This window comes from Urocampus carinirostris, chromosome 10 (assembly GCF_059441175.1).
Source record: "Urocampus carinirostris isolate Australia breed hairy pipefish chromosome 10, RoL_Ucar_1.0, whole genome shotgun sequence".
Lineage (NCBI taxonomy): Eukaryota > Metazoa > Chordata > Actinopteri > Syngnathiformes > Syngnathidae > Urocampus > Urocampus carinirostris.
In genome coordinates, this window is record NC_142358.1 from 42,119,568 (window position 1) to 42,141,965 (window position 22,398).

General features: G+C 43.6%; 1 protein-coding gene across 1 annotated transcript in view; it reads left to right on the top strand.

Annotated features, from left to right (window-relative positions):
- Window positions 1–22,398, top strand: part of robo2 (roundabout, axon guidance receptor, homolog 2 (Drosophila)) — a 553,890-nt gene that overhangs the window by 12,893 nt on the left and 518,599 nt on the right. The gene's annotated exons all lie outside the window — the stretch shown is intronic.

Consider the following 22,398-nt stretch of genomic DNA (forward strand, 5'->3'; position numbering starts at 1 on the left):
ACATTTGTCTCCTTACCGCAGTAACTTAGGAGTCTTTAGGATCATTTTGGCATTGTCATTTTTCACCTGTTTTGAAACAAGGTGCGTGCAGAGATGTTTTGTAAAAATGTCACAAAATTCTGCAAATGAGGATACCAATGTATTAACCAGGCAGCACGGCAACGCAGTGGTTAGGCGTGTGCCGCACAGTTCTGAGGTCATGAGATCGAACCTCCTGTGTTGAGTTTGCATGTTCTTCCTGTGCTGGCGTGGGATTCCTCCGGGCGCTCCGGTTTCCTCCCACATTCCAAAAACATGCATGTCAGGTGAATTGGCCGGTCCAAATTGTCCGTTGGTGTGAATGAGCGAGCGAATTGTCTGTCCCTGTGTGCCCTAGGACTGGCTGGCAACCGGTTGAGGGTGTCCCCTGCCCACTGCCCGAAAATAGTTGGGATTGGCTCCAGCACACCCCGTGACCCTACTGAGGATAAGCGGTGCAGATAATGGATGGATCTCTTAATCTTTGGACAGCGCTGTTTGAGGAGGAGTGTAGCTCCGCCATTTCCTATCGCTCACGCAATCATATTGTACTTGGTGCTTTGCTAGAGCTTCTGGGTGTTTAAAGTTGGTTATGTGGCCTTTCTTCCTAAAGTGTCTTAAAAATGAACATAGATTGTTTAATGAGCTTCCATATAAAGGATTTTTCAGCAAAGTACAACCAAAACGGGGTCTGTTGATGTGAAACCTCGACAGTAAGCTTAAAATTGTGTCCTTTATATATACTGGACTTATACATTTGTGCTTTGCACGTGCGACAACCATCTCTGTAACAATACGATAAGTAATTGCACAGGTTCCCAAACCCTGATCCAGATAGTAAAGCTCCGGGATACAACATAAAACCATTACAAGGTGGTGAAATTCTCATACAGTAGGGAATAGGAACCAATGGTCATTAGTTGGTCCATGTCAACCCATCAATAATACAATTACAAATAGAATATAGGAAGTATTAATTATACGTATCATACTGGACATATACACAAGTAATGGAAAATTAACATTTAGCAGCCACTTACTGTACACAGCTGGGGTTGTTTTTTCCACTGTTTTCTTCTCTAGCCACTCACGACCACTTACTTTACACAGCTGGGGACCTTTTTCCACTCTTTTCTTCTCTAGCCACTCAGGACCACTTACTGTACACAGCTGGGGACTTTTTTCCCACCGTTTTCTTCTCTAGCCACTCACGACCACTTACTGTACACAGCCGGGGACTTTTTTCCCACTGTTTTCTTCTCTAGCCACTCATGACAGCCGCTTGGCTGATTGCTGGAGCCGCTATTCATATTTTTAGATGTTTCATCCATAAACAATTTGTTGGTCGTTAAGGTTTCATTTTTTTCCCCCACTGTTTCCCTCTAGCTACTCATATTAGCCAATTGGCTGCAGGCTATAGCTTGCTACTAGCTGTTCTTGTTGTTGTTAACTGTTCCTTGTAAATGAAGCTTTCGTCATCCATTCACAGCTAGTCATGGAAGTGAATATGGTGATTTTTTTTTTTTTTTTTCTTCCCACAATTTCCTTCTCTAGCCACTCTGCTGCAGGCCAAGTCTCGCCATTAGCCAGCCACTATTATTAGCTGATCCCTGTAAATAAACCTTATAAAGTATCTATCTATCTATCTATCTATCTAGACATCTATCTAGACATATATCTATCCATCTAGATACATATCTATCCATCTATCTGGACATCTGTCTATCTAGACATCTCTCTTATTCAAGTACAAAACATGCAACAATTTAAAATTTTTGAAAATCTAGAACAAAAGCGCATTTCTAATACTAAAATGGTGCTTCGCTGTGAAACAATCACATTTATGAAGTATTTGTCAGCTTGATGGTTCAAGCGGTCCCCCCTTTTGACCTCAAGATGGTGTCCTTGAGTGAATGAATCATAATGGAACGTGCTATTTTTTTCTTATTTCCCACAAGGCTTCATCTTAACATCACTATCTCAAACACGCCCTCATCGACGGCCAAACGTTCCCCCCTGCTATTAGCGCCTTCTTCGATTTCCTAGCTCGTAGCCCAGCGCTAACGCTAATGGTGGATCAAACGAGCGATCGTAAAGGTGATGGCTAGCCCGAGCGGACCCGTATCCTCGTAGAACACATTTAGTGGCCACGCCCCCGATGCCGCGTCCAAGGGAACGGCCGGGGTTCCGCCCATTCGGATGATTGACAGAGCAATCGGAGACATCTTAATCATGTCGGTTGTCTCGTTAATTAAGGCGAGTGGGACGTAAAGACCTCATGCGGCTGTCCATCAGCGTCATTACGCTTAATCATTTGGCTAACCTTCAAGGAAAGTTCGCTCGTTCAACAGAAGGGAAAAGACGCAACCTGCGGGTCAGCTACTTATTTGTGATTTATGGGAAAAAGGGGCGGGGCTTTTGATTTCAGGTGAATTTAACGCAAACATTGTTGCTATTATGAGTACAAAGTTGTTTGATGGTACTATTATCCAGTTTACAATATAAGATGAACAGGTTTCCCGCGGATTCTTAAAGTCTTAAAGGTGTTAGGAAATAAATATTAACCAAATTGTTCGAATTACTTTTGCGACTCCATTAACCAAAAGACACCCTTCATTCACCTAACAATGCGTGCTGGTTTCTTGATGTGAAAAGACGAACAAGAGACCGGCATTTCCACACAGGGGCAGATTTAATTTCTTAAATAATTTAACTAAGTGAACTCCATTGAATTAGCTGAATTAATGTCGCTCGAGTCTCTGTCAAGCCTTCTCTCTCGTTCCTCTCTCGATCTTCTTCTTTCTCTCCCTCGGCCCACGTTTTTTCCCGCAAGCTGGCGTGGCGGCTCCTCCCATGGGCGTGCCATGAAAAAAAACCCACGTGGCCCCGCCATCTCGGACAAAAACGTCGTGATGTCTGTTCCTGTGCGTCCGGCCTTCTCTGTTAGAGTCCTGTTATCAAAGTTCCCCAGCCAAAACGTTCCGCATTTGGAACGGCATGACCTGAAGCTCACTCAGTGAAAATCTTCTTTGCACTCGATAAATGTAAGTTGTATTTAATCGTATAAAATATAAAATCCTTTAAAAGGCACTGAATTCATTTTTCTAAAAATAAGGCCTTAATTGGCATTTAAATGTCTTTAATCCAATTTTTTAAAAGTCTTAAAAATATAAAAACATTAATTGTGTATACACACAGTGTATATATGTATATGTATGTATGTATGTGTATATGTGTCATGATTACTGATGTGACTTAGCTGTGCCCGCTCATTTGGCGCCAACTGCTGCTGGTTCTGATTGGCTCCCTGTCAGTATTTGAACCCATTGCTGTCAATCCCTTGTCGTGAGTCCGGCTGCGAACCTCTGTGTTTTTAAGGCAAGCCTTTTTTTCGACCCCTGACTTCCGCCTGTCCCGTTTTTGCTCCCGTTTGTCTCCAGCTCCGACCCGTTTTGATCCCGACCACGTCTGCTATCCAGTCCTGACTTACGACCCGTTTTTGTTCCAGACCACGTCTGCTCTCTCGTCCCGGCTTACGACCCGTTTCTCTCCCTGCCCACGTTTTTGCTCTCCTGTCCCGGCAATCGACCTGTGTTTCAGTCCTTGACACCGCCATCTCCCGCTACGGAAGATCCACTTCCGTATTCGGCGCAGCCCTTCCTCTTTTCTCCAATAAAACTTATAAGAAACGTAACGCAAGTGGGTCCTGTTTCCGTACCGGTCCTGACATATAGTACATACATACTGTATATTTTTATTTCTAAGGAATAGCAAAAGAATCCTCTATTTTAAAAAAAAAATGTTTTTAATTTATAACTTCTATTGTTTGTACTGCAAAATTTTCCTGTTACACTAGAACTTCATCCAAAGGACTTAAAAGCCGCATTGATATTTAAAATAACAGTTACCGAATATTAAATTAAAAAAAAAATGCCTGCGTTATTTGCAAGTTTCCTTCACTTCCAAAACAATGTTACTTAAGGTGATTTATTTTAGGTTTCTACCTTGTTTTTCCTCAACTTAACATTGCAAAAACGAATAACAAAATAACACAAAGAATTCCAGGCATTTTACAAGATGCTAAATCTCGTCAAAGGCAAGAAAAGATTAATATTGCGGTTATTGCCATCCCAAAAAGGAAATTGACAGGAAATCCAGCAGACGCTCAAGACGGACATGTTTTTTTTTCTTCTTAGCGCCGACAAATGAGCGACGGAAAGCTAGTAGCGCTACACTTCCCCTCGTGTAAAAACTAATCCCGTTTTCTGGGCGAAAAAGTGTTGAGGAAGGAGAAAGGGATTATGGGAGGATGCTGCGTGGATCACGTTTACTACTGCTGATGTCGAAGACGAGGATAAAAAAAGTGTGCTAACGCTTGGAGCTTAGCACCTGCTAGCCAGGAGGCACGTTACAATGTTCATTTTAGCTGTGAAAAGTGATGGGTCCCGGGGACTCGCATGCTCAAAAATCTATGGGTCCCCAAAATTATTGTTATCGAGGTTGAAATTGTAAATCGGTGACAAACATGCAATATAAATCGATATATTCATTCAGTTTTAATCATCACAGTTAATTGGTAGTACAAAGCAAGTTATCACTTCAGATTTTCCAATTCATATATTCTTCGTGGTTTGCTGTCTCGCCACAGTTGTAATGCCTTCTCGAGGTCCAATCCATTATCATCCTCCTCATAGCGTAACCAGGAATATAATTGAGTCCATTCCGGCAGAAAAGTCCTTGCTTGGAGTATTCTTTTGTTTGTTTTTTTTCGTCAAATTTTCAGCTTCAACACACGTGTTTTCCTTGCCTTCGCGGTCTTCCGAAGAATTTCTACACTGTTTTTTCGTGCCGGAATTATTGCCGTTGTTACCACTTTCTGTATTATGTTTCGACTTATTACCGACACTGAAGAAATTACAATTTTTTTGTTGATTTTCACCTAATACGGTTTTTTCGGAGGCATACTTCGCCTTCACCTTCCCTCGACGACGACGACAACCACCACAACAATGAAGTCATCTCGAGACCAAAACAACAATGGCGGATCTGCCTGACGAAAAGTTTGGAGTGCGATAAATCTTTGTTTAAAAAAAAAATGTAATCGGGTAAAAATGACAATTTTGTGTCAAAAAAGTTGCGTCCCGGGGACGCATGTTGACTCGACACTATGCGTCCCCAGCAAAAATGATGCGTCTAAGACGCAATTTGTATTCTTTCTTGTGCTTTTTAGCACTCGCTTTTGGTTGCACGACCTAATACAGCGACATCTATTGGTCAAAGAATACACACTGTACCTTTATATTTTTACCCTTATTTTTCCTGCGATTGCTTTGAGTGTCCGCAATTCGTATTCTTTCTTGTGCTTTTTAGCACTCTCTTTTGGTTGCACTACTCAATACAGCGACATCTATTGGTCAAATAATACACACTGTACCTTTATATTTTTACCCTTCTTTTTCCTACGATTGCTTTGAGTGTCCGTAATTTGTATTCTTTCTTGTGCTTTTTAGCACTCGCTTTTGGTTGCACGACCCAATACAGCGACATCTATTGGTCAAATAATACACACTGTACCTTTATATTTTTACCCTTATTTTTCCTGCGATTGCTTTGAGTGTCCGTAATTTGTATTCTTTCCTGTGCTTTTTAGCACTCGCTTTTGGTTGCACGACCCAATACAGCGACGTCTATTGGTAAAATAATACACACTGTATCTTTATATATTTTTCCCCTTATTTTTCCCCCTGATTCTGGCATATGTCACTCTTTTCCACAGTTTCCATCTCCAGCCACTCGTGTTAGCCACTTTGCTGTAGGCTATGTAATGTCTTTTGTTATTACTTCTGCTTCTTCCTTCCACAGCTCATGTTCATGCTAGGGAATGTCACCAATACCTATGACTAAGACATCTGGTGCTTTTCCGACTGTTTCCTTCTCCAGCCACTTCTGCTATCAACTTGGCTTCATGCTACGGCTGTCTGCTAGCCACTATCAATATTGCTAGCTATTCCACGAAAATAAGGCTTTCTTCTTCCTGCAATTGGTGATGCGAGCGAACGTTGCCAAGTCCAGTGAATCAAGCATCTGGCATTTTCCACCACTGTTTCCTTTTCTAGTCACTCTTGTTAGCCAAGCTCAGGCTCAACTTTGCCATTTTAGCTAGCTGTTTCTTAACTGCTGTTTTTGTCCTTATATTCTCATTTTTTTCCTCATCTTTCTTACTTGAAGGACATTCGATATGTTAGAATTTCAATCTCAAGTTAAAGAATGAACCGATTGTCTCCATTCACGTCATTAATGTTAGCTTCTATTCCTCGGTGACTAACGTCACGTTGCTTTACGGGGCGGCGGCTTAATGGCTCAGAAAACACAATTTTAATTCCGCCGAGCGCAGCAACCACTGTAATTGAGATGTTAGAGTGTTTTGAAAAATGGCGACGGGGGGGCAAGGGCGGCCACCAGAGCGGGAGCATTCGGAAAGCGTTATTAAATTGAGTGTGGACACATGGAGGGCGAGCTGATATTTGTGATAAGGGAAGCCGACCGGAATCCGTGGAATCGGAAAACATCCGAAGGTCAGAAATTGTCCCTTTGCGTCGGATCAGAACAGGTCGAAGTTGTGGCTCAAATGTTGTACATGCAGATTTCTGTGGTTCACTTTCGGTAATTACAAAAAAAATGGATTGGTCTCTCAGGAACCGTCCTCTTATGGTTCAGATTCTACCTTTCAGATAGGACGCAACGTGCTAAAAATGGTCAACATTTGAGCCCTTTAGTGTTACCTGTGGTGTTCCGCAGGGTTCAGTACTTGGCCCCCTTCTTTTCAACATTCACATATATAACGGGTTTAATGATAACTTTTGTTGTATTGAAATTCCTGCTGAAATATGTGTATAGTTTTTGGTAAGTGTCCTCCAATGATGAGTCCAACAGTGCCACCTGCTGGTGTGGGGTAGGGTTTGTTTTGGCTTTTGACATGTGACCGGATTGCGGGGTTTTCTTGGCAGTCTACAGAGCGAGCTGCCAACGGTAAGACACATCTTTTGGTGCCCCACAAAAAAAAAGTTAATTTTAAACATTATAACCACAGCTGACAAATCTCTCAACATGCACAGTAATGTGATTGATGTTGTCAAGCTGTTTGGATTTATTTTCATTTTGTTTCTTTTGTGTTAAATGTTAATTCCCCTTATAGAGATCAAAGCCAACAGAGAAGCTAATGTTGTGACTCATTTCATTTGCAGGTAAATTGTATCCATTTTTATACTCATTCTTGTTCTTATTTCTATTTTCTCATATATATATAAAAAGGATGATGTTGGTTAAAATTCAGACTAAAGAAAAATATGTTGAATACGTTGTAAACGTTAAAAAATCACTATACGATCTCTTGTTAAAATGGATGTAAAAATGTATCGTGATACTCTAAAATGTATTTTATGTAAATTGAAAAGAAAGCTCTTTGATATGCTTTGGGCAGTCTACAGAGCAAGCTGCCAAAGAGATCAAAGAAATCAAAGCCAGCAGAGAAGCTAATGTTGTGACTCATTTCATCTGCAGCAACTGTAATAAAAACGTCATCATCCAGTCCAGCGTGAATGTGGATCTTTGGTGGGACAGGTACACCGTGGTTACACATGCTTCCATGAGGTGATATTATTCGCAAGTACAATATCAAGTTTCCATTGCTACGCAGATGACACTCAACTATATCTTCCGATGGAGGAATCTGCCACACTAAAACTGTGGAAATTTGGAGGCCTGCCTCACTGAGATCAAATAATGAATGTCTTTCACCGATCTGTCCTTTCAAGTTGATAATACCTAGTAAATTCGGATCACATATGCCTATCCCTTACTATCCCTTACCCCCTCATACACCCCCATCCGAAGGAAAACAAAACCTGTAACGAGGACAATACAAACGTGGCCTGAGGGAGCCCTCTCCAAGCTGCAGGACTGTTTTGATCAAACTTGCTGGGAGGTATTTGAACACCATGACCTCCAGAAATTCACTGACACTGTTTTATCCTACATCCGTTACTGCACGGATGAAGTCACAGTATATAAAAAAGTCAAAAACTACCCAAATCAAAAACCCTGGATGACCAGCGAGGTGCGCACCCTCCTCAAACACCGCAACACCGCCTTCAGGTCTGGAGACAAGGCTCTTTACGGGGTGGCCAGGGCTGACCTGAAGAGAGGCATCAAGGAAGCAAAATCAGCCTACACAAGGAGGATCGAGCACCTCTTCGCTGGAAATGACCCGAGGAGGATGTGGCAGGGCCTCCAACACATCACCAACTTCAGAGGCCACAACCTGGCAACTGTTGAGGCTGAGGCTTCACTAGCTGAGGACCTTAATCAGTTCTTCGCTCGCTTTGAAGCTGGTAGGCCACATACAGCAACATCACACCCATCAACAACCAGCAGCAACTCCCTCACATTTCAGGAGCACGAAGTCAGGCGTGCGCTGAATACCATAAACCCCAGGAAGGCAACTGGCCCGGATGGAGTACCAGGGAGGGTACTCAGGGACTGTTCCAATCCGCTGGCTGGGGTCTTCACCACCATCTTCAACCGGTCCCTGTCACAGGCGACCGTCCCACCTTGCCTCAAAACCTCCACCATCATTCCCGTCCCCAAAAAGTCAGCAGTGGAAAGCCTCAACGACTACAGGCCTGTAGCTCTCACGCCTGTGGTCATGAAGTGCTTCGAGAGGTTAGTGTCCCGGCACATCAAAAACTCCCTGCCACTCACACTGGACCCCCACCAGTTTGCCTACAGGGCAAACCGCTCCACTGACGACGCCATAAACACAGCACTTCACACCGTGCTGAAACACCTGGACCACCGGGGGAGCTACGTCAGAATGCTCTTCCTGGACTTCAGCTCAGCCTTCAACACCATTATCCCGGAGATCCTGGTGGAGAAACTTGCACACCTAGGACTCTCTCCCTCCATCTGCCACTGGATAATGGACTTCCTCTCCAACCGCCCACAGTCGGTGAAACTCGGTACCCACGTCTCTCCCACCCTAACACTGAACACTGGCTCCCCCCAAGGTTGTGCACTGAGCCCCCTGCTTTTCACCCTCTACAGCTCCGACTGCTCACCGACCCACCCCACAAACACTATTATTAAGTTTGCTGACGACACCACCTTGATCGGCCTCATCTCTGAAGGGGACGAGGCGGCATACAGGGATGAGGTTGAGTCACTTTCAACGTGGTGCTCGGAAAACCACCTCATATTGAACACAACAAAAACAAAAGAACTGATTCTGGATTTCAGAAGGAATAGCAGGAATCCAGCACCACTCATCATAAAAGGAGACTGCGTAGAGAGAGTCCACTCGTTCAAATTTCTGGGCGTGCACATCGCCGACGACCTCTCCTGGTCTGCAAACACCAGAGCGGTGGTAGGGAAGGCCCAGCAGCGACTGCACTTCCTGAGATTGCTCAGGAAAAATAACCTAAAACAGCAGCTGCAGGTGTCTTTCTACAAAGCCACAGTGGAGAGCATCCTAACATACTGCATCACGGTGTGGTATGCGGGGTGCACAGCAGCAGACAGGAAAAAGCTCCAGAGGATCATAAAAACAGCCCAGAGAATCGTCGGCTGCTCTCTGCCCAGTCTGGAGGACATTGCCTGCTCTCGCTACCTCAGCAGAGCAGAAAACATCGTCAAGGACTTTTCTCACCCCGGCCACCATCTCTTCGACCTGCTGCCTTCCGGCAAGCGCTACAGGTCACACAAAGCAAAAACGAACAGACTCAGAGACAGTTTCTTCCCCACAGCCATTACCACCCTAAACAGACACCGCACAAACAACTGAAAACTGTTGCAAAAAAAAAAAAAAAAAACAAATACCTCACACGTATGTAAAATGGTACTCACGTACATGCTGTCTGCACTATGTTTGTTCACTGCTCAACAGACACCGCACAAAAACTGAAAACTCGTGCCAACACTACCTCATACGAAAATAATGTTACTCAAGTCTTGTTCTTGCACATGTCGACTGCACTACGTTTAATGCTCAAATTGCACAATGTCTGACCATTCCTTTTTTTGCACTATGATGTCTATGCTTGCACCAATGTATATGCGGACTATTTTTGCACCATGATGACTTTGCACCAAATGCAATATTGCACAACCGTTACGATACAACGTTATCACGACAACCCTGTATGTAACATCCCACATGCTGACATTGTTGTGTAAATACCATGTAAATTATAACTATAGCCTTATTCCCCTTGTTTTATAACATTATCTTCTCTGTTCCTTTATCTTCTTGCTCATACCCTCACTATGTGTAAAACTGGAGTGTCATGCCCAATTTCGTTGTCACAATATGTTAGCCCATTTGTAACAATGACAATAAAGGTATATTCTATTCTATTCTATTCTATTCTATATGTGTATTATTTGCCCTCATGTAGGTTTTAGATGAGGGGATGGTGTCAACAGTCTGAGGTTTGCAATAGTCTTTGATCTGTGCAGCCTTTTGAGACTCTTTGTGATTAAGGGCTATACAAATAAACTTGACCTGACATAGTTACTGGAACCTTCGGAGCTTGTTTGCATTTAGCAATTGAGATCTTGAACCAGGTGTTACATTTTGTATCGTGTGCACCTTTTTCCGAGTACCGGACAGTACTGTGATGCTTCTTTCCGCCACTACCGGGCATGTGGTGCTGTGAGAGGTCACCCAGCATCCACCCCAAAGAAGAAATCCGGCTTCTACTTCCTGGTTCATGTGTAAACGTTCTATACTGTATCTCCAGCGCACTAATGACTTTGACTTGTTGATTGTTTAATATCTCGTGCATCCATTCAATATGGTCGGTGTAAAGTTTCAAGAAGAAGCGAGACGTTTCTTTTGAAAGGAAAGGGGAATAAGAAAGCTTGATGCGGTTGAGAAAAGTGGTTGGATCACTCTTTTTCAGCCACTTTTTACCATGGAGGAGGAAGTTGCCTTACTCTCGAAGTTCATCTTCTAAAAGTAAGTTAAACTTAACTTTGTTTATCTTTATAGAGCATATTATTTTATACAGGTACTTATACAAGCCTTAAACATACGAAATCTAGCACTGAAGCAACTACTAACAAATTCAACTTACGAAAAATCTCGTTTGTAAGCAGGGCAGTGTCTGTATTCGCCATTTGTAAGCAATGTGTGGGACTTAAAAAATACAAACTTGGCATCAGGCACGCGCGCATGCACAGATCCAACAAGGCTTGTTGGAATGTTGGCAGGGTTGGAACTCTTACTGCAGGGGTTTACAAACTTTTCTGAAAGCGGGAAAACATGGATTGACTATTTAGCCTGGCATTCCTTGAACCATCTTTAACAATTTGACTCTCTGTCTAAGGTTTGCAGTGCTTGGCGTCCTCGTAGCTCGCCTTTGTAGCATTTTCATTTGACTCGCAGGGTCTCGGGAAAAAGTTATGCTTTACCATAAAAACAGCTTTCAGTCGCTTCACCTTTTCACAGTGTGTGTTCCCAGTGAGCTTTTTGCAGTGAGCATGTTGAGGCTGGCAGTGCCTATTGATATTAGATTCTTCCAAAACAGCCAGTGTCACAACCTAGAAACTGAGACAGGACCCAATAGCGTTCGTTAAACTCAGTTTTATTGAAATAGAGAGCAGTGCTTGCTTCCACGATCCGATGATCGTCGAACATGGGTGGCCGATGGCAGGAACGCGGCAGTGACACTTCCCCGTAGAGCGAGGATAGTCGTGGGTGGCAGGAAAGCTGGTCGGTAGCCAGGAGAGGGGAGCAAGGGTGGTAATCGGGTCCAGAAAAAAGGTCGGCAACAGGTATCAGGCAGGAAACAGGGCAAAACAAGTCGATGGCCGGGACGGAAAATCAGGGCAGAAACAGTTCGACAACAGGTAACCAGGCAGGAGAAAACAGAGCAGGAGATTGTCGCAGGGTATGGTGCTTGCCTAGCAAAAGCGTGGGTTCGCAGGGCGGTCTGACAGCTTCCTCTTGGAAGCCGGGGTTTAAAAAAGGGTCCATGAACCAATCAGAGCTTGGTGCCCCGAATCGGCAATCATGACAAAAGTCTCTTGTATAGTTAGGCAGACGCAGTTGTTTCAAATTTCAGTGAAAAACAAAATCAAATTCCCACTTGACCTGGAAGCGGAGGCCCTCACAGGCATCTTTCCTTTTTTTATTTACATTTGCCATGTTGAAAATAGGGTGGGCTAAAAAATGACGGGAGTTCCATAACCGTAACATACTATTCTATCAGATGGAAGGCATGATGGCGACACATTGTTTATTTTTTTCATTTGTTGACATTTCAGACCGGGAAATAGTTACTAGAGGAGAGATGGATCTACGATTTTGCAGTTTTTTCCGGTATTCCCCCCAAATTACTTGAAATGTTTTTGCTTTTTAGCAGCGATATCTCACCTTAGCTGGGTTATGTGTGAAAAGCAAAGCTGAGCAGGATCTCTGTGTAGAAGTCCAAAAGCCCTTTCCACCCCAAAGTGAAAATCCAGTTTTTTAAATACGGATGTCGCATTTGCTGGAAAATGACGAAGACGAGTTTGTCCCACGCAAGTTTTTCTTTCCCTCCTGGACGGGCGAAGCGTGTTTCCGGGCAGCCGGGATTAAGAAGGCTGCGAGCCAGCAGATTAGCCGCTATCTGGACGGGCAGATGAGCCCAACAGGCAAAAAAAAAAATGGCCGAGGGGGTGGGGGATCAATTCATTGTGCCGGCTGCGAAAAAGCAAATTTCACGCCATCCGCATGTCAAGATGACAGATTTTTGTCTCTTTCACGTCGCAAAACGCACAATTTGCCCAGGACGCTAAAGAGCGTTGGCAAAGCCAGCTGGAAACACTCACTTTAGAGTTCCAGCACGCCGGTGGGTACATACACAATTCCCGACCGGTAGTTTTCTCTTCTTATCGGCGTGGCGGCAGAAGCAGCAGCCGGCGGTGACGTCGTACCCCGTTCCCGCTTGACCAATTTTTTTTTTCCGTCGGGTTCTTGTCCGCGGGCGATAAGCTGTCATGGCTTTTTACTACCTACTTCAACATGTTTTGACCCAATAGTCCAATCAGCGGACTGACAAATGTTGCTTCGGTGCCAAAGACGTATTTTTCCGTCGTGTGCAGTACAACCCTGGAATACGATATGGGTCTGAGGTGCGGATCCATCCATCCACCGCTTATCCTCAGTAGGGTCGCGGGGGTGCTGGAGCCCATCCCAGCAATCATCGGGCAGTGGGCAGGGGACACCCTGAACTGGTTGCCAGCCAGTCCCAGGGCACACAGGGACAGAGAACTCACTCGCTCATTCACACTTAAGGACAATTTGGACCGGCCAATTCACCTGATATACATGTTTTTGGAATGTGGGAGGAAACCGGAGTGCCTGGAGGAAACTCACGCAAGCACGGGGAGAACATGCAAACTCCACACAGGAAGGTTTGATCTTATGACCTCAGAACTGTGCAGCGCACACACTAACCACTGCGCTACCGTGCTGCACACGTTAGTTTATGCCTTCCAAAACCCACCACAGCTAAAAACATTGAAATAACTTGCAGTATAGAAAGTACTACTTGCGTGTAATATACAATACATGTGTATGATTGAATACCATTATAACAAAATATACATGTAAAAGAAAAAAAAATAGTGACCTTTGGTGTGATATAATTTGAGCTGGTCCACTGGAGTAAATGGGTGGATGCAGAAGGGTGAAGTAGACGGTGGATTCAAATTAAAATTAATTTCAAAACTTCCTCTTTTGATGATTGTCATGCCCTTAGACTATTGCCCCACTTTAGTTTCCTCCTTGTTTTTTACTAATAGTACCAATCATTGTTTGGTTATGGCCGTACAACAGCGATTACTGATTCTTCTTCAGATTTTGGATAATCTCAAGCTTCTGTTCTATGATTATCATGTTTTTGCTTTTACCTTTAACATCATTGCAGATCTTGGGACCCATAGCAAATAAATTCTATTACTCCCATTGAAGGTCCTGGAAAACTTGGCCTTAAAAGAGCTTAAAAATGCTTTAATTTGGCCATGAAGAAAAATGTAGGAACCCGTAGTAGGACTGGAAATGAGTGTGGCATTTTCAAACTCCTGTAATGCATCTTCTTCCAGTGTACATGCTTCAGTTCTTCTCTAAGCCAGAACGACAATTAGAATAACATTTTACACGATTTTTCCATTGAATGAATGAAAACTTTTATTTCGAACATTAAAATAAAAACAGGACAAAAACAATTCAAATAGAGTACAATCTGTCATGATTACCGATGTGAATCACCTGTGCCCGCTCCTTTGGCGCCAACTGCCTCGGACTCTGATTGGCTCCCTGTCCCTATTTAAACCCACTCCTGTATGTCCCCTGTTGTCAGTCCGTCTGCGAACCTCAGTTTACTCTAGGCAAGCCTTTTTTGACCCTGACTCCCACCTGTTTTTTGCTCCCTTCTGTTCCCTGGCTTCGACCCATTTTTTTGACCCTGACCACGTCTACTCTCCTCTCCTGGCTTTCGACTCGTTTCCAGCCCCGCCCACGTTTTTACTCTCCTGTCCTGGCTACTGACGCATTTTTCTGTTCCCAACACCGCCATCGCTCGCCACGGAAGTCCCACTTGCGCGTTCAGAGCGACCTGCTTCCCGCGCCCAGCGATCACCGGATTGTGGGTGCAACTCTTTCCTTTCTTCCCAATAAAACCGGGAGAAACATAACGCAAGTGGGTCCTGTCTCTGTTCTGGTCTTGACACAATGATGATTTCAGCCAGATGATGGCATCAGTTTATACCAGGCAAGACTTTTTTCGACCCTGACTCCCACCTGTTTTTTGCTCCCGGCTTCGACCCGTTTTTGACCCTGACCACGTCTACTCTCCTCTCCTGGCTTTCGACTCGTTTCCAGCCCCGCCCACGTTTTTACTCTCCTGTCCTGGCTACTGACGCGTTTTTCTGTTCCCAACACCGCCATCGCTCGCCACGGAAGTCCCACTTGCGCGTTCAGAGCGACCTGCTTCCCGCGCCCAGCGATCACCGGATTGTGGGTGCAACTCTTTCCTTTATTCCCAATAAAACCGGGAGAAACATAACGCAAGTGGGTCCTGTCTCTGTTCTGGTCTTGACACAATGATGATTTCAGCCAGATGATGGCATCAGTTTATACCAGGCAAGACTTTTTTCGACCCTGACTCCCACCTATTTTTTTGCTCCCGGCTTCGACCCGTTTTTGATCCCGACCACGTCTACTCTCCCGTCTCGGCTTTCGACCTCTTTTTGTCCCCGACCACGTCTACTCTCCTTTCCTGGCTTCCGACTCTGAGCACGTTTTTGCTCTCCTGTCCCAGCTACTGACCCGCTTTCCGTTCCCGACACCGCCATCGCTCGCCACGGAAGATCCACTTCAAAATTCAGAGCGACCTGCTTCCCGCGTCCAGCAATCACCGGATCGTGGGCGCAACCCTTTCTCTCTTTCTTCCAATAAAACTTGTGGGAAACGCAACGCATGTGGGTCCTGTCTCCGTTCCGGTCTTGACACAATCTGCATTCATTTGGAGGTTTCACTCGCAAGCTATTAAATCTTGTGACCGCCGATCTCCTTAATGAGGTTCGCGCTAGCAGCAGATGTTCCCGTTAGATTCTTGGACATTTCTTTCCCAACCGTTCATTATCTCCTGGCTGATTTTTTATAAGGGGAATTCCTAGAAGAGCGTGACGGAACGGCAGTTTCCAAATGAGCGAGGCGAATATTCATTTGTGCCGCATGCCTATGAAAAAAAATGGCTGCGAAAGGCGCAATTGGGACATTAAATCCGAGGTGTTGACGCCTGTTGGCGGCGCCCACTTGTGGGTAAGCGCCACTTTTATGAACTCGCGGGCGGAGGAAGTGCCGAGTTGGCGAAGAGCAGAAGTTAGGAGGCTGCAATCTCTCAGATAAAACTAAAATGCAGGGAATAAAAGCCATAGAACAGTGGTTCTCAAATGGTCTGACTTCAGGTGGTCGCACCCTAATTACAAGCGACTTAAATAATAAACATCGACTTCTCAAATGTATTGAATTAAAGGATTATGCATTATGCAGTTTGAACCGGAGATAACATAGATAGATAGATACCGTAAATTCCGGACTATAAGCCGCTACTTTTTTTCCAAATGTTCGGCCCTGCGGCTTATTCAGTGGGCTGATTTATTCTGTTATGTGTTCTACGGACGAATAAAAAATAAGGGGCGGAGCAAACGCAGGCTGATGGGAAATGTGATATTGCTGAGTTACCGGTAGATCTGTCTGTTGTCGCAGCGGACAATAGTGGATATATATTTTTCCCACCCTTAACTTTGGAAATATACATTTTGTTTCCTTGGATTACTTTCAACAGGACCCCGACTTTACAAGTCTGCATCATACCTTAATTACGGGTATCATTTTCCATTTGTGATGTCAATTGGGATTCTGAAATTGTGTACTATCAATGAAGTTACAATTATGGAACTTAGTCTGGCCTGGGTTAAACTTGTGACTGTGTTTTAAGCTTTAATGCGGGCGCCCGCGGCTTATCTATGGGTGCGGCTTGTGAAAGTACAAAAGTGGTGGGTGTGGTTTATAATCAGGTGGGCTCTATAGTCCGGAATTTACGGTACTTTATACCAGCAGTATCCTTTTTTTGAAAAATCAAATAATAATAAAATAAAGAAATAGAATACAAAAATAGAATAGAATATACCTTTATTGTCATTGTTACAAAATGGGTTAACATATTGTGACGACGAAATTGGGCATGACACTCCAGTTTCACACATTCACAGTGAGGTAAAAAAGCCAAGAAGATAAAGGAACAGAGAAGATAAGGTTATAAAACAAGGAAATGGTGCCCTTACGACCCTAGTGATTAAAGGATCCAACCAACCAGTACTTTGCATACACTATTTTGTTGTTTGCATCCACCTGCTACTACACTCAACCAGCTCAGGTCACATTACACCAAAGGTAAATACAATTTAATTTTTCTTCCATAGTATATTTATGTTATTTCATCAAATACACATATATTATATATTCAGTATGTAGTACTTAGTATATACTTTTTTGTGATTAATGTTTTTACTTGAAGTTCCAATGCTTTGCGATATTACAAATTCTCTTAAGGGTCCAGACCTCAGAATGAATTAATATCCCATCCTGGGGGTGTACTGTATAATTTTTCCAATTTATGTTTTCTCTTTGCCCATTTATTTTTTCTCTTTTATGTCTTTTGTTTACATCCTGAAGTGTCGTTTCTAATCTAAATCTAAATCTAAATACTATTCTAGTCAAGACTAGGCTTTGCAGTTTAATAGAATAGAATAGAATAGAATAGACCTTTATTGTCATTGTTACAAAATGGGTTAACATATTGTGACAACGAAATTGGGCATGACACTCCAGGTTCACACATTCACAGTGAGGTAAAAAAGCCAAGAAGATAAAAGAACAGACAAGATAAGGTTATAAAACAAGGAGGATAAGGTTATAGTTGTAATTTACACAAGAAATGTCGGCATGTAAGATGTTACATACAGTTTGGTATCTGAATACAGTTGGTATCGTAAGGGTTTGCGCAATTATGCATTTGGTGCAAAAATAGAAGGTAGATAGATAGATACTTTATTCATCCCCGTAGGGAAATTCACACTTCCAGCAGTCTACCCCGTTGTTTATTAACAGATGAACATGATGCCCTAGGGGTGCTTGTAGCGGAGCGGATGACTTCACGCCAGTCCAAATGTTCGACATCCCTGCGGCAGATAGAAATCTTTTCTTTGTGAAAATCCAGGGATACACCACCTTGTGTTAGCAAGTCCGCCTCCTCTCCGATTCCCCCCGGCTTTCGTGTCTCGCAGAAGCCGGATAGCTCCTGGTAGCTCCGGGTGGCTAGACGTTAGCGTCCGGAATGCTAAACGTGAGCCACGTTTCCGCAAAACACAGCAACTGCGCTCCCTGTGCGCTTCGATGTTTTCCACCAGCACTCGATGATCTTATTTGGTCGTGAGTTCGCATTTACCATGATTACGGATGGTACCGAAGACTTATAACGCCGCTAGCCGCTTCGCTAGCTCCGGCTCTTCTTCCACGATAGGCCCCTTCATCACGCCGGCACGAGAATTCTTCAGGGCAAGGAGTTGAAATTCCTTGAATACACGCATTTTTTGTGCGCTAAAACCCATGTCCATAGGATAGAAGTAATCCATAGCGTAGTTGTCAAAACGGGAAGAAAAAACACCGAAGATAGGAGCAGACAATAAAACAATAGGGCAGCTGCTGGAAAAGGCAGCCGCTCGTGGCAGCGCCGCTTGAAGTTTTTGAAGAAATAGTCATCATAGTGCTAAAAAATGGTCAACATTGTGCAAGGTGAGCAGTAAACATTCTGCAGTCAACATGTGCAAGACACATAGACACGAGTACCATTTTACGTTCGTGTGAGGTAGTGTTTTTTGCAAGAGTTTTTCAGTTTTTTGTGCGGTGTCTGTTTAGGGTGGTAATGGCTCTGGGGAAGAAACTGTCTCTGAGTCTGTTGGTTTTTGCTTTGTGTGACCTGTAGCGCTTGCCGGAAGGCAGCAGGTCGAAGAGGTGGTGGTCGAAGTCCTTGATGATGTTTTCTGCTCTGCTGAGATAGCGAGAGCAGGCAATGTCCTCCAGACTGGGCACAGAGCAACCGACAATTTTCTGGGCTGTTTTGATGACCCTCTGGAGCGTTTTCCTGTCTCCTGCTGTGCACCCAGCATACCACACCGTAATGCAGTACGTGAGAATGCTCTCCACTGTGGCTTTGTAAAAGGACACCTGCAGCTGCTGTTAGATGATTTTTCCTGAGCACTCTCAGGAAATATAACGTGTTGATATAGAGTATTTAAAAAGTGTTCCGGAAAATACACACTGTAATAAAAATAGGGTCATATGCAAATGTGGGTGTGGGGTTTCATGTGGGCTTCTACTCTCCCGGGTGGAGTTAAAGAGCCTCATGGCACGAGGAAGAAATTATCTCCTCAGTCTGTAAGTGGAACAAGACTGTGACAGCAGTCTGTCGCTGAAGCTGCTTTTCTGTTTGGAGATGATGCTGTGTAGTGGATGTGATGAATTGTCCATGATTGACCGCAGCTTAAAGGAGAACGTCCGGCCATCAGTTTTCACCGTCAAATCCAAGCAGCAGGACAACGGATCCGAAATACACAATCTCGTCCAGATCTGAATGGCTAAGAGTAAAACAAAATGAAGGTTCTGCTGCTGTGGCCGAGTCAAACTCTAAATTCAAATCCAATTGAGATGCTGTGGTGTGATATTAAACGAGTATGTCATGCTAGTAGCCCCTCCAATTTGGCACATTTGAAACAATTTTGCAAGGAAGAGTGGGCCAAAATTCCTCCACAGCATTTGGAAAGACTCCTAAACCATTATCGTAAATGTTTGATTTCTGTCATGTTTGCCAAATGTGGCCCAACTTGCCATTAGGCAAATTACTTATTCACATAGTGTCAGATAGGATTTCATTTTTTTAGTGCCTTAATGAATTGAATCAACATTTCAAAACTGCATTTTCTATTTCCTTGTGTTGTCTCTTTGCAATATTAAAATCGAATCGATGATCCGAAACCTTTGTGAGTGATAAGTATGCAAAAAACACAGAAATGAGGAAAGGGGCATATACTGTTTCGCGGCACTGTATCATATTTCAGTGTTTTTCAATGAGTGTGCCGTGACACCTTGTCTATTGTGCCAAAGGAAATTGCCAAATTTTATCAGTATTTTATTTGTATTTAAAAAAAAAAAAACTTAGCTTTCTGCTATTGATCGCCCTGCTGTAACATCCATCCATACCGGTAGGTGGCAGTATTTACTTTCTCTCTTTTTATAAAGAATTAACTGCTCATGAGACGGACAGGTACTTATCTCATCTCATCTCATTAGCTGCACCGCTTATCCTCAGTAGGGTCGCGGGGGGTGCTGGAGCCCATCCCAGCAATCATCGGGCAGTGGGCAGGGGACACCCTGAACTGGTTGCCAGCCAATCGCAGGGCACACAGGGACAGACAACTCATTCGCTCATTCACACCTAGGGACAATTTGGACCGGCCAATTCACCTGAAATGCATGTTTTTGGAATGTGGGAGGAAACTGGAGTGCCCGGAGGAAACCCACGCAAGCACGGGGAGGACATACAAACTCCGCACAGGAAGTCTGGAGCTGGATTTGAACCCACGCAGGAGGTTCCCATGACATGAACTGTGCCGCACAAGCGCTAACCACTGCGCCGCCGTGCTGCCCCACAGGTACTTATATTAATCACTTATTTTGTCTTTAATGAAGCTGAAAGTACTTATATTGACTCATCTTCATTCATGCAATGTTTGCGTTGTGTCGTCTGCTACAAGACACGTGAACTCCTCTTTCCACGATGTGCGTTTACGTTTTGTAGCGTCATCAATTTTGTTAGCTTCTTTTGAATCTTCTGGGGCTGAGGTTTAGCTTGATTCCGGACCACTTATCCATTTTTCTTATGTTCTTTGTGCGTCTACTTTGGAAAACGATATACAAATGCACGACCTTGTAAGGTCCGAAAGCACCAAGTTATTCAATGCAGGCTTCTCATTGGCTGCCAAGTACAACCGAACGAAGATTTCAAAATCGGAAAAAAGCAAACGTTTGATTTGAAATCAATAAAAAAAATAAAAACATAAGAGACGTTGTGTACGTTGTACATCCAATGCCCGCCCGGGCAGACGTTATTTCAGGCACTGATAATACGCTTGAGTTTTTTGGGGGTTTTCTTCTTCCAGGGGGATGTTGGGTCATAAAATGAAGCCCTTATAAGGGCAAGGAAATACTCCAACACCTCAGCACGAGGAAACTTAAGTAACCTCGAGAAGGAGTCTACACATGCAGTGTTCTGGTTTGCCCGTGTTCCTGCGTCTTAGACGCATCATTTTTGTTGGGGACGCAGTCTCAAATCAACGTGCGTCACGGGACGCAACTTTTTTGACACAAAATTGTCATTAATACCCGATTACTTTTTTTTTTTTTAACAAAGATTTACCATACCCCAAACTTTTCATCAGGCAGATTCGCCATTGTTGTTTTGGTCTCGCGGTTCGGGTTTTCGTCCGCACGCCTATCTCGGCAAACGAGATCTCGTTTCTTCGAAATTGGTTCATTGTTGTGATGGTTGTCGTCGAGGGAAGGTGAAGGTTAAGTATGCCTCCGAAAAAACAGTCAGTATTAGGTGAAAATCAACACAACATTGGTCATTTCTTCAGTGTCAATAATAAGTCGAAACATACTGCAGAAACTGATAACAGCGGCAATAATTCCGGCACGAAAAAACGGCGGAGGCATTCTTCGGAAGATTGCGGAGGCAAGGAAAACACAGGTGTTGAAGCGAACCATTCGACGAAAGAAAATAAACAAAAGAATACTCCGAGCAAGAAAATAACTTTTCTGCCAAAATGGACTCAATTATATTCCTGCTTACGCTCTGAGGAGGATGATAATGGATTGGACCTTGAGAAGGCATTACAACTGTGGCGGGACAGCAAATCACAAATAATATATGAACTGAAAAATCTGAAGTGATAACTGCTTTATATTACCAATTAACTGATGATTGAAACTGCATGAATATATAGACTAATATTTCAGCAATATTATCTTTTATAATATACAATATTGTTGAGAACTGAAAAATCTTGAAGTGATAACTGATTTGTATTACCAATAAACTGTGATGATTACAACTGAAAGAAAATATAGCTTTAATTATATATTTGTCGCCGATTTACAATTTCAACCTCGATAACATTAATTTTTGGGGACCCATAGATCTCTGTTGGGACCAGTGTTCTGGTTTGCCTGCGTCCTAGACGCATTATTTTTGCTGGGGACGCATCGTGTCAAATCAATGTGCGTCCCTGGGACGCAACTTTTTTGACACGAAATTGTCATTATTTTTTAACAAAGATTTACCGCACTCCAAACTTTTCGTGAGGCAAATCCACCATTGTTGTTTTGGTCTCGCGGTTCGAGTTTTCGTCTGCACGCCGATCTCCAGTTCGAGTTGTGTAGTGAAAGTCCGTCTCTTTTTAGAGAACCGGCTTTTTCGGCTCAACTCATTCAAGAGCCGGCTCTCAAACGGCTCACTCACTTTGATGCATTATATTACGAATGATGATGTTGTATCAAGAAGTTAAGAAAAAAAGGAAATATAAAAGGAGAAAATGAAAAAAGACAGATTTGTAGTGAGTTTGTAGGACCCATCACTTTTCACAGGTAGAAAGAACACTGCACATGAGTCAACCCCCATTCCAGGTTGACCAGTGAAAAGGCACCATTGGGAAACA